This window comes from Carcharodon carcharias, chromosome 12 (genome assembly GCF_017639515.1).
Source record: "Carcharodon carcharias isolate sCarCar2 chromosome 12, sCarCar2.pri, whole genome shotgun sequence".
In the NCBI taxonomy this organism is placed as follows: domain Eukaryota; kingdom Metazoa; phylum Chordata; class Chondrichthyes; order Lamniformes; family Lamnidae; genus Carcharodon; species Carcharodon carcharias.
The window spans coordinates 11713303-11724428 of NC_054478.1; the positions used below are offsets into that span (position 1 = coordinate 11713303).

General features: G+C 46.0%; 1 pseudogene; it reads left to right on the plus strand.

Annotated features, from left to right (window-relative positions):
- Positions 1–4400: 4400 nt before the first annotated feature.
- LOC121285400 lies at positions 4401–4505 on the plus strand (annotated as a pseudogene).
- Positions 4506–11126: the final 6621 nt, after the last annotated feature.

The following is an 11126-nucleotide window of genomic DNA, read 5'->3' on the forward strand; positions in this document are numbered from 1 at the left end:
TAATAAATCTGGAATATAAAGTTAGTCTCAGTAATGGTGACCATGAAACTATTATTGATTGTCATAAAAACCCATCTGGTTCACCAATGTCCTTTAAGGAAGGAAATCTGCTGTCCTTACCTGGTCTGGCCTGCATGTGACTCCAGACCCACAGCAATGTGGCTGACTCTGAAATGGCTGAGCAAGCCATTCAGTTCAAGGGCAATTAGGGATGGGCAGCAAATGCTGGCCTTGCCAGCGACACCCACATCCCGGGAAAGAATAAAGTATAGAAATGCAAGTTCTGCTTATTGCTCCATCTCTCTCGCTCTCTGTCTGAATTTCTCTATCAGGATAGGGAGCAGAAGTGGACAGGACTGCATGAATCATCAGTAATTGTTGACAGCTGAGAATGCCAAGTATTATTACAGCAATTTGTAATTTGCCTTAAATTCTTTCTTTTCTGCTCTTCTAACTATAAAACTCTGTTTGCCACCCCCTCAAGCCTTCTGTTCTCCAGAATAAACAACCCCAACCTGGTTAATGTTTCCGCCCCCCCCAAAGTAAAGGCATCGACTATTCTGGCAAGAACTAAAAGGAAAGCTATCATTTCTATGTCATCTTTCATGACCTCAGAATGTCTCCAAGCACTTTACAGCCAATTTGGTTACTTTCGAAATGTTGCAGCCAATTTACACACAGCAAAGCAAGCTGACAAGACAAACAAATGAAATTGAGGGGCAGGGTAAGGTTAGCCGGTCTATCAGAGCCTGCCCCATATTACATCACCTGGAGCATCAGGACCCATTCTCTACCTGCAGACTTCGAGAGACAGAGAGACAGAGAAAACCCAGAGTCAGTCAGGAAAATCAACACTCTGGAAAACCCCTCTCCCATCCCCTCAAGCAACTGGAACCTAGTCCAGATAATCTGTTTTTACTGATGTTGGTTAAGAGATAAATATTGTCCAAGATACTGGGGATAATTCCTCTTCTTTGAAATTATGCCAGGGGATCCTTTATATCCACTCAAGCTGACAGATGGGGCCTCATTTAAGGTCTCATCTGAAAGGTGACACCTCTGATAGTGCAGTATGCCCTCAGTACAGCACTGGGAGGGTCAGCATTAATTTTTGAGCTCAGGCCCTAGAGGGGGACATGAACCTGGAACCTTGTGACTCAGCAGCGAGTGAGCTACTGACTGAACCGCGGCTGATAGTGGCAGCTTGGAGCCAGGAAAGACATCGAGGTTGCGGACAAACTGGTTCAGCAGGGGCCAGGGAAGAGGGATGAAGCTGGTGGCTAAGGAACAGGGACTGAAGACAAGACCGATGGTCAGTTGGAGGAAAATTCTGCTCACCCTAGGACTGGCTATCAAACAATCAGCGTTGCAAATCAGAGGGTGGCTCAGGAGAGAGGGTAGTGTGATACGGTTGGCTGTCATCAGCGTACATGTGAAACCTGACCTGTTTCTGATGGTGCTGTCAAGATTTTGTGTTGGAGAGGGGCTAAAAACCACAAACTAATGTCCCCAAAGGACATACAGGCCAAGTAAATCCCAGCTTCAGTCTGCGTAGAATTAGTTAATCTCAGCCAAGGTGGCCTCCAGCATTTCTGGGTTAGAGCTGGGGGGTTGGCAGAGCCTTAAGCTTGGGTGAGATGTGAAGAAATCAGCTTCTGCACCAGACTTGGTCTCACTCTCTGTCCTGGTGACCACTGCCCTTTGCTTTCCTGCCTTCTAACCCCTGAAGAGGAAAGCTCAGTGCTTGGCAGGAATCCAGGGACTGGGGTCAGAGGGAAAAGTTTGGATCTCGACTAGTTAAAAGCTTGCCTGAAGGCCCTATGCATTCTTAGGGCTGGCTTATTTTCTATACAATAGCAGAAAGGAGGCTGGGTGTCAGCTGTGGTTCAGTAAAGGGACTCAGAAAGATGTGGGCTCGAGGCCCACTCTAGAAACATGAGCATATATTCCAGGCTGACTCGCTTGGCCCCAGTACTGAGAGAGTGCTGTTCTGCCGGAGGCGCTGGCTTTCAGATGAAATGTTAAGCCTTGGCCTCTTGTACGTTTAGATCCCCCACTGCAATATTCCAAAGAAGTTACAAGCGTTTTCCCCAATGCTCTGAGCCAAGACTTATCCACCAACCAGCATTACTGAAAAACAAGTGATCTGGTGGTTTGTGGGATCTTGCTGGGCTCTGAGTGGCTGCCTCGTTTCCTGCATTACGACAGTGACTACACTTCAAAAAAAAGTACTTGATCAGCTGTGAAGCGCTTTGGGACATCCTGAGGTCACAAAAGGCACTATAGAAATGCAAGTCTGTTTTTAAAAATTTGAAATACAACACCTCAGTGTAGTGCAGCGCTCCCTGGGTACTGGACTGAAGTGCTGGTCTAGATTACAAATTCAAGTCTTGGAGCAAGGTGAACCATGACCTTCATGACTCATGTGCGAAAGTGCATCTCAGCTGGTCATCCGATTAATCGGCTTGAATGTAACATTGCAGACGCTCGGTTGAAGTTTATTTAACCAGCGTTATTAATGGCTGATGTTAACCTTAGTGCAGCAAAAAGGGCTACTCCCCAACCCCCCCAGCCCACAGATCCACACACCAACCCCCCACCCACCCACCCCACACCTGTCACAGAGCTAGTCTGAACGGGAACACTCCAAGGTTCTTAGATTGCCTCTGGCTGGGACAGAAATGCCAATAATTCGGACGATTTGTAAGGCCAAGTGCTTTTCTTTTGAGCCTCCGAAGATTATTTCGGAAGAAAACAAGTCTAATTGGGTATTGAGGCTGGTGTCAGTTTGTAAGTGAGCAGCAGTAGCCCAGAGGTTCGCTTTCCCTTTCTTGGTTGTGTGGCTAGAGTCCAGATGGGGGAGATTTATTACCTGGCAAGGAGATTGCGCTGACGGAGAGTGAAGTAACACACACAGCAAGCCAAGTTACAACAAATTACAAAAGCTCGCCATTAAGCTGCCGGACTTCCTTGCTGAATTTATAATTTTTCTGCCACTTCTGCGGTGCTCAATATAAATTATTTTTAATCAATCACCATCACCGTTTGAACTGATGGTCACAGACATGTAGTCCCCTCACTGCCCTTGGTTAAACTATTGATTAACGGAATATTTTCGGCAGCTCTTTCCTCATTCGTGCGCTTCCAGAAAGTTCTCTCTCCACTCTCTGACTGGTAGGATCATGCAGAAAATTGAAAAATTGCTTCACATGGAGGCCATTTGGTCCATCCTGTCTTTTTATTGTTCATTCATGGAGTGTGGTTATCGCTGGCAAGGCCCAGCATTTATTGCCCATCCCTCGTTGCCCTTGAGAAGGTGGTGGTGAGCTGCCTTCTTGAACCGCTGCAGTCCATGTGGTGTTGGCACACCCACAGTGCTGTTAGGGAGGGAGTTCCAGGATTTTGACCCAGCGACAGTGAAGGAATGGCGATATATTTCCAAGTCAGGACGGTGTGTAGCTTGGAGCAGAAAATCCAGGTGGTTGTGTTCCCATCTAACTGCTGCCCTTGTCCTTCTATTTGGTAGTAGTCATGGGTTTGGAAGGTGCTGTTGAAGGAGCCTCGGTGAGCTGCTGCAGTGCATCTGTGCCAACTGAAAAAAAAGCAACCTTGCTTAACTCCACTTTCAGCCTCTTGGTCTTACCCATGTTGGTTATAGCACCACCAGTGCATATCCCAGTGTTTTTATTTTTTAGTACAATGAGGGTCTGTGCCTTTATCATCCCTCTGGAATTGAGTTCCAGACTCAGGTCCCTCTACCCCAGCACCCACCCCCTACCCCCCCCACCCCACCTTTAGAATTACATCCTTCATTTTATATTCCTCCCAAAACTCATCACTTCACATCATGCATTTAATTTCATCTGTCCCCTGTCCGCCCATTCCACCAACCTGGTTTAACACTAGCCTCCTCATCCTTTAACAACACTTCCAGGTTTTGTGCCATCTGCAAACTTTGAAATGGTGCCCTGTATCCCAAAGTCTAGGGGCCGTATTTTTGAGGAGTAGGGGAGACATTGCAGATCTTTAAAAATAGTGGGTGGGACCCAGATATGGAAGCCCCACCCCCATTTCCGACAGATCCAATCTTTGCCGGCAGGGGGTGGGGCATGAATCACAGGGGCAGGAAACCTAAACTCAGCGGGACCATTTGGACTCAGTGCTGAGTTCAAACAGACCCCATTTTGGCTGGTCTGAACCTGCAGTGTAGGAGTCATGGATTGATGGAGTAGATATAAATGCTTCTGAAGGGCAGATAATGTCTGTTTAAGTATCATGGTCTAAAGTTATTTAAATCCCCTGCTCTTTAAATTTGAAAAAAAAATCAAGCTTAACCTGCCAGTGATAGAAAAACACCATCTACTTGACTGCTTTGACAGGCTATCTGGTGTAGGTTGGGAAAGACTATACCCTTAGGGATCATTTCTATATTTTGTTACTTGAGAAATGTGTTCTAAAATGGTCGGTCTCACTAACCATGAGGAGGAGATAGAGCATGAAGTGGGTTAAAAAAAACCATCCGTTTGTGCAATTTCAATAGAGCTCTTAGTTAACATGTCCCAAGGACTATTATCACATCATTGAGTGCTTGGCTGAGTTTCAAAAGCTATAATTATTTCAGCAGCAAGTTCTGAGTTCACAGTTTGATTGTCTGTTTAAAGAGGTTAATATGGGATTAGCTGTCTTTTATGCAGGGTCTGAATAGAAGTTTGTTTTTTTTATAAGAGATTGAACCCCTGAGGAGATTTAAAAGCTTTGAATGGATTTCTTGAACAGTTTTCTTTTGCTATCAAGTGTGTATGAGTGAGAACTGTATTAAATTGTTAGAAGGTTATTTTTCTTTTCATTTCCACATAGCTCCTGAGGTCTGCCCATGGTGGATACTGGGTGAGTGGCTCTGCAGGTGGCATGGGGATATGAAGGGGAATGGGGAGATATGAGGGGGCATGGGGTCTGGGCGGAGGGCATGAGGTGGCATGGAGGAGCATGGGGGGGGGGTTGGTGGGGGTGGGGGGCATGTGTATCTATACTATTCATGTCAACTACTCACTCTGATAACATGTTCCATGTTCTAAACACTCTTTGAGTAAAGATGTTTCTCCTGAATTCCCAATTTAATTTATTAGTGAATTTCTTAGTTCTGGTCTCACCACAAGTAGAGCAATCTGCTCTTTGTCATAGATTCATTATGACAGGCCATTTGGCCCATTAAGTCCATGCTGGATGTCTGTGGAGCAATCTATTCAGTTCCACAGCTCTATTGCTATAGCCCTGCAAAATATATTTCCTTCCACTACCCTCATGGGCAGTGAGTCCCAGGTCATTAGCACTCACTGCATAAAAAGTTCTTCCTCATATCCTCTTTGCATCTCATTGGCAAAACCTTAAATCTGTGTGCCCCTAGTCCTTGTACCATCAGCCAATGGGAACAGCTTTTCTTTGTCTCCCTTATCCGATCCTGTCATAATCTTGTTCCCTTCCATCAAATCTCCCCTCAATCTCCTTTGCTCCAAGGAGAACAAGCCCAGCTTCTCCAACCGAACCCTCTCGCTAAAATCCCCTAATCTCTGGAACCATTCTGATAAATCGCCTCTGCACCCTCTCAAGGACCCTCACATCCTTCCTAAAGTGTGGTGACTGGACAAGTTGTGGCCTAACCCTTATAAGGGTTCAGCATAAATTCCCTGATTCTGTACTCAATACCTCTATTTATGAAACCCGAGATCCCATATGCTTCACTAATTACTCTCCATATGTCACACCACCTTCAAAGATCTATGCAAATGCCTCCCCGTGTCCCTCGCACGCTCTTTAGAACATTAAGTCTGTATTGCCTCTCCCTAGCCTTTTGGCCAAACTGCATTCCCTCACACTTTTCTGTACGAAACACTATCTGCCAAACGTCCGCCCATTCTGCCAGCCTATGGCTTTTCACAGTTGATTGGTATCGTCCTCACTGCCCAATGTCTGCCCTCTCAAACCCTTGCACAATCCTGTTCTATCAGGTCACCCCCTTAACCCCCTCTTTCCCGGAGAAAAGAACCTTGGCCTGTTCAATCTTTCCTGATAGTCATAATCTCTCAGTTTTGGTAGCACCCCTTGTAAACTGACTTTGCACTTCCTCCATTGCCTCGATGTTTTAGTTGTAATGCCCTGAGGTCAAATAAAATGTTCTAAGGGACCATGGTGCTATCTGTCTTCAGGGTCCTCCAGTTATAGCTGTCAGCTCCTTAAATCCATAGAAAGATGCTGCCAATGGAATATTTCACCACCAGACAGGATTGGATCAAATCGTCTCTCACACAAGGGTTTAGTATCTTTACAAGGTTCTAGTCCACACTCATAAGGGGTTGGCTGGTAAAATCTAGCACTGGCAACCTTCGAGAAAAAGTCCAATCGCTCCGCGCCCAATGAATTCTCATCTTCATTCCTTCCATAGCCTCTCCCCACCTCCCCCCCACCCCCCGCCCCCAATAGTTGTAATCTCCTCCAGCCCTACAATCCTCTAAGAATTTCTGTGCTCCTCCAATTCTGGGGCCTGTCCATGACCCCTCCCGTTGCTCCACCAGTGGTGGTCATGTCTCCAACCTTCTCAGCTTCATGCTCTGTAATTACCTTTCTAAACCTTTCTACCTCTCTCTTCTCCTCCTTTATGAGATGGGGAGGTGATGGTGTAGTGGCATTGTCAATAGACCAGGGAACCAGGGTAATGCTCTGTGTTCAAATCCCACCATAGATTCAATAAGAACAAAAGCTGAAATTAAAAATCTTATGATGAAACCATTGTCAATAGTTATAAAAACCCATCATTAATTCCCTTTAGGGCATCCTCACCTGGTCTGGCCTACATGGAGCTCCAGATCCACTGCAATGTGGTTGACTCTTAACTTCCCTCTGAAATTGCTGAGCAGATCCACTCATTTGTATGCTGCAGTGGTTCAGGAAGGCAGGTTATCATCACCTTCTCAAGGGCAATTAGGGACAATAAACGCTGGCCCAGCCAGCAATACTCACCAAGTTTATAGTTGTCCTTCTCCCAACTCCCCTTCCTTTTATTGGTGTGATAATGCTCCTGTAAAGCATCTTGGGACATTTTTCTCCATTAAAGGTACTATGTAAATTCAAGTTGTTGTTGAATTTCTTTTGCAAAGGGCAGTACTGAGTGTGATGGAGACAAAGATCCAGCAAATTCCCTGCAGCAGAATCTCACCAGTTGCAATGTGAATATTCAAGCTGACAGCAGGAACAGACTTGCTGTTTTTGTCAAGTCTGTCCCACATCACGACAAGACACATCCTCCCTCCCCCACAACCCCTAGTTGCTTCATACCACCCCCTCATCAACCTCACACCTACACTCCAGCACAATTCCAGATCCCTACCAAGCACCCACCCCCACCAAACCCCTCAGTTCACACTGCCCCCCCCAAACTCACACCCACACCCCTACCAAGCACCCACCCCCATCACATTCAACCCCCCACCAAACCCCCCACACTCACCCTCACCCCTGCACCTCACAAGCTCATCACCCCAACTTAAACCCACACCCCTGCCAAACGCCCACCCCATTTCATTCAACCCCCCGCCAAACCTCCCTCCCTCACCCTCGCCCCCTGCACCTCACATACTCATCACCCCCTACCTCAACCCCCCCACCACACAATCAAACCCCCCAAACCACATACTCATGCGCCACCACACACCCACTTCCTATCTCTGACCACACACCCACCACACCCCCCGCCCCACCCCCTCACACTCTCTGCCCTGCAGTCCTTATAATGACAATTAAGGAAATCCTTAACATTGAGCTAAAGGCCTGGGAAAGGCAGTTGGAGGGAGGTGTGGGACCTGGGATAAACATTTCACCATGGGGCGGGTGCACAGAGAATGTTGTGGGATGTGGTAACTCGAGGCTGAAAGTTCAGGGACTCATTAGGAATGTTTTGCTTCTTGGGAATAGTTGGCAAGTACTTCAATTTTGCTAATGACTGTTCCCTTGCCATTGTATTGATGTACTTTACTGTAATGACCTGAATCCCCAAACTGACCTGCTACAATCTGAGGTTTTAACGGACTGAAGGGCACAGGAAGAGGCAGACCCTTGGGGGTTCCTGTACAAATATGTTCGAAGGTGACAGGACAAATTGATCAGGATATTGAAAAAGCAAATGGGGTCCTTGGTTTTATTAATTGAGGGATAGAGTACAAAAGCCAGGAAGTGATATTAAACCTTTTTAAAACACTGGCTAGGCCTCAGCCAATGGATTGCGTTCGCTTCTCCAGACACACTTTAGGAAGTATGTCAAGGCCTTGGAGAGGGTGCAGTGGAGATTTAGCCAGATGGGATCAGCAATAAGGGACTTCAGTTGATGTGGAGAGAATGGAGGAGCTGGGATTGTTCTCCTTAGAGCAGGGAAGGTTAAGGGGATGTTTAATAGAGGCATTCAAAATAATGAAAGGCTTTGATAGAGTGAAGAAAGGAGAAGCTGTTTCAACTGACAGGAGGGTCAGTAACAAGACACAGATTGAAGGTAATTGGTAAAAGAATCAGTGGGGGAGATGAGGAGAATTTTTTTTACGCAGCGAGTTGTGATCTGGAAGGCGCTGCCTGAGAGGGCAGTGGAAGCAGATTCAGCTTTCGAAAAGAGAATTGGATAAATACTTGAAAAGGAAAAAATTGCAGGACTTGGGGAAAGAGCAGGAGAGTGGGACTAGCTGGATAGCTCTTTCAAAGAGCCAGCATAAATAAGATGGGCTGAATAGCCTCTATCTGTGCTGTGTCATGCTATGATTCAAACAATTCTCCTGCAGGAGGAGGTAAATCAATTCGGCATATTACTGGCTGAATTCTCCATTTGTCTACCTTTTCAGGACATTGCGGAGCAAGCTATAGCCAATAAAGTATTGCTGGAATTTTGTCACTGTTGTAATGCAGGGAACATGGCAGACAATTTGCACACAGCAAGATCCCACAAACCACTACATGATAACAACCAGATAAATCTGATTTTTGTTTTGTGTTATTCGTTAGGTGATAAATCTTGACCAGGATATCTCTGCATTTCTCCAATTCTGGCCCCTTGATTGTCCCCAATTTTAATTGCCCCACCGTTGGTGACCGAGCCTTCAGGTGCCTGGGCCCTATAAACTCTGAAATTCCCTCCCTAAACCGTTCAGATTCTCGGCCCCTTTCAACGGAGATAAAACACTCCTTAAAAGCTTTGACCAAGCTGTTGGTCACCAGTCCTAGTACCTCTCAGGATCAAATTTTGTCTGAAAATCCTTTTGTTAAGTTTTGTCCTTTACTACATTACAGGTATTGTCTAAATGTAAAGCTTCAGATATATATATATATTTATATAAAGTAAATAGGTAATAAAGTAAAGAGGTAATAGGCATCTCTCTCTCCACTGGAGAGAGACAATTAGTCATATATAGTTTGAGGAGAATCACCCTACAAGTGTGGGGCAAGGTGAGGAGTCAGGCTTCCATGATCTACCACGCTAGTACAGGGATTAAGCTTGTGCTGTTGGTGTTATTCTGCACCACACTCTAGCTATCTGGGCAGCTGAGCTAACCCACTCCTCACCGAATACGAAAAGAAAATATGTGCTCGGCTATGGGCAAAGAGTTGGTGTAGTTAGTTTCTGGGATTTGGGGGAACGAGTCTACTGTTTAGAGATTGCCAACTGTACCCTGGGGTGAAGAGGAGGGCCAGGGCTGTGATGGGGTGGAGTGGGTGGTTGGGAGTGGAGTTTGGGGCCCTCTGCAAGTGGGAGACTGAAAATGACAAACCCCGGAAACAAGTTTACAAAAAATGGCCGGGAGCAGAGATAGGAAAAGGAACTGAATGCAGCTGTCCAAGGGTCAGCTGCAGAGTGCGTGATGGCTGCCTGGTCTCAGTTAGCTCCCTTGCCAGTGGGGAAACCGGGGCCAGTTTTGCTAACACACGAGGGGCAAAGGTTGGAGGATGGGGGGTTGATGGAGTCAGGTGAGGGGAAGCCATCTACACTCATTGATGATGTGATTAGAAAGTGACCCCCTTCAACATCCACCCCCCTCCACATCCCCACATCCACCTCCCTCCCATATTATATTCCACCTCCACCCCTCCTCCGCCAACCCCAACCAACCTCACCTCTGTGGCGTTTATATCAATGGTGTTCAGAGTCATGCTCTCTGCGTTTTAAAAAAAAACACACACGCTGCTGATCAAAGGATGACATTAATCCATTGTAAAAATAGCCCAGGACAGAGCAGTGCAGCCCGAAAGCTATTTACACCCCTCAGGGGTGCAGCTGAGTCTGTCAATTAAAGGCGTCAGCAAAAGTTGCTTTGGCAATGAGCTGGAGAGCTAGGTTTGAGTATCTGCTGTGGTACTTACCCACTAAGAGGTAGCTCACACAAACATCTGAGACACCCTCACTTAATCTGTAATCCAGAAGATTCCACACTGCTTGAAGAAATGATACAACACAGGAAGAGGCCATTCAGCCCATCTGCTCCATGCTGTGGTTGCAGACAAGCCTCCTCCCACTCTATCTTAACTCACCCGATCTGTATAACCTTCTATTCCTTTCTCCCTCATGTGTTTATCAGGTATCCCCTTAAACATATTATTCACCTTAACCACTCCCTGTGGTAGCGGGTTTCACATTCTCCCCACTCTCTGGGTAAAGAAGTTTCTTCTGAATTTTCGGTTGGATTTATTAGTGATTATCTTGTATTAAATTTTCAATTTACAACCAATGAAATGCATTTTCAAAGCTTTTTCGGGCCTCCAGAGCTCGTGAAAGGCGCTACATAAATGTAAGGCTTTCTATCTGCCCACCTACCTACCTCGCTCCTTCCATCTCCTTTCCTCAATCTCTTAAAAATTTTTCCCTCTCCAGCTCTCTTTCTCTCTCTCTCTTTAGTTTATCAACTGGGAGGATGAAGGGTTAGATATTCCTGGGATTGGAACCTGGAATCTTGTGATCCTGAATTTGCTGCTTAATTGAGAGAGAGAGAGCGATTTCCCAATCGGCAAAAATTTAGGCTCAATCAGATAATGTGCTTTGTACTAAATTCATCTATGTGCTATTTTTGGACAGACGGTCATCCATTCATAACGCACTGGGA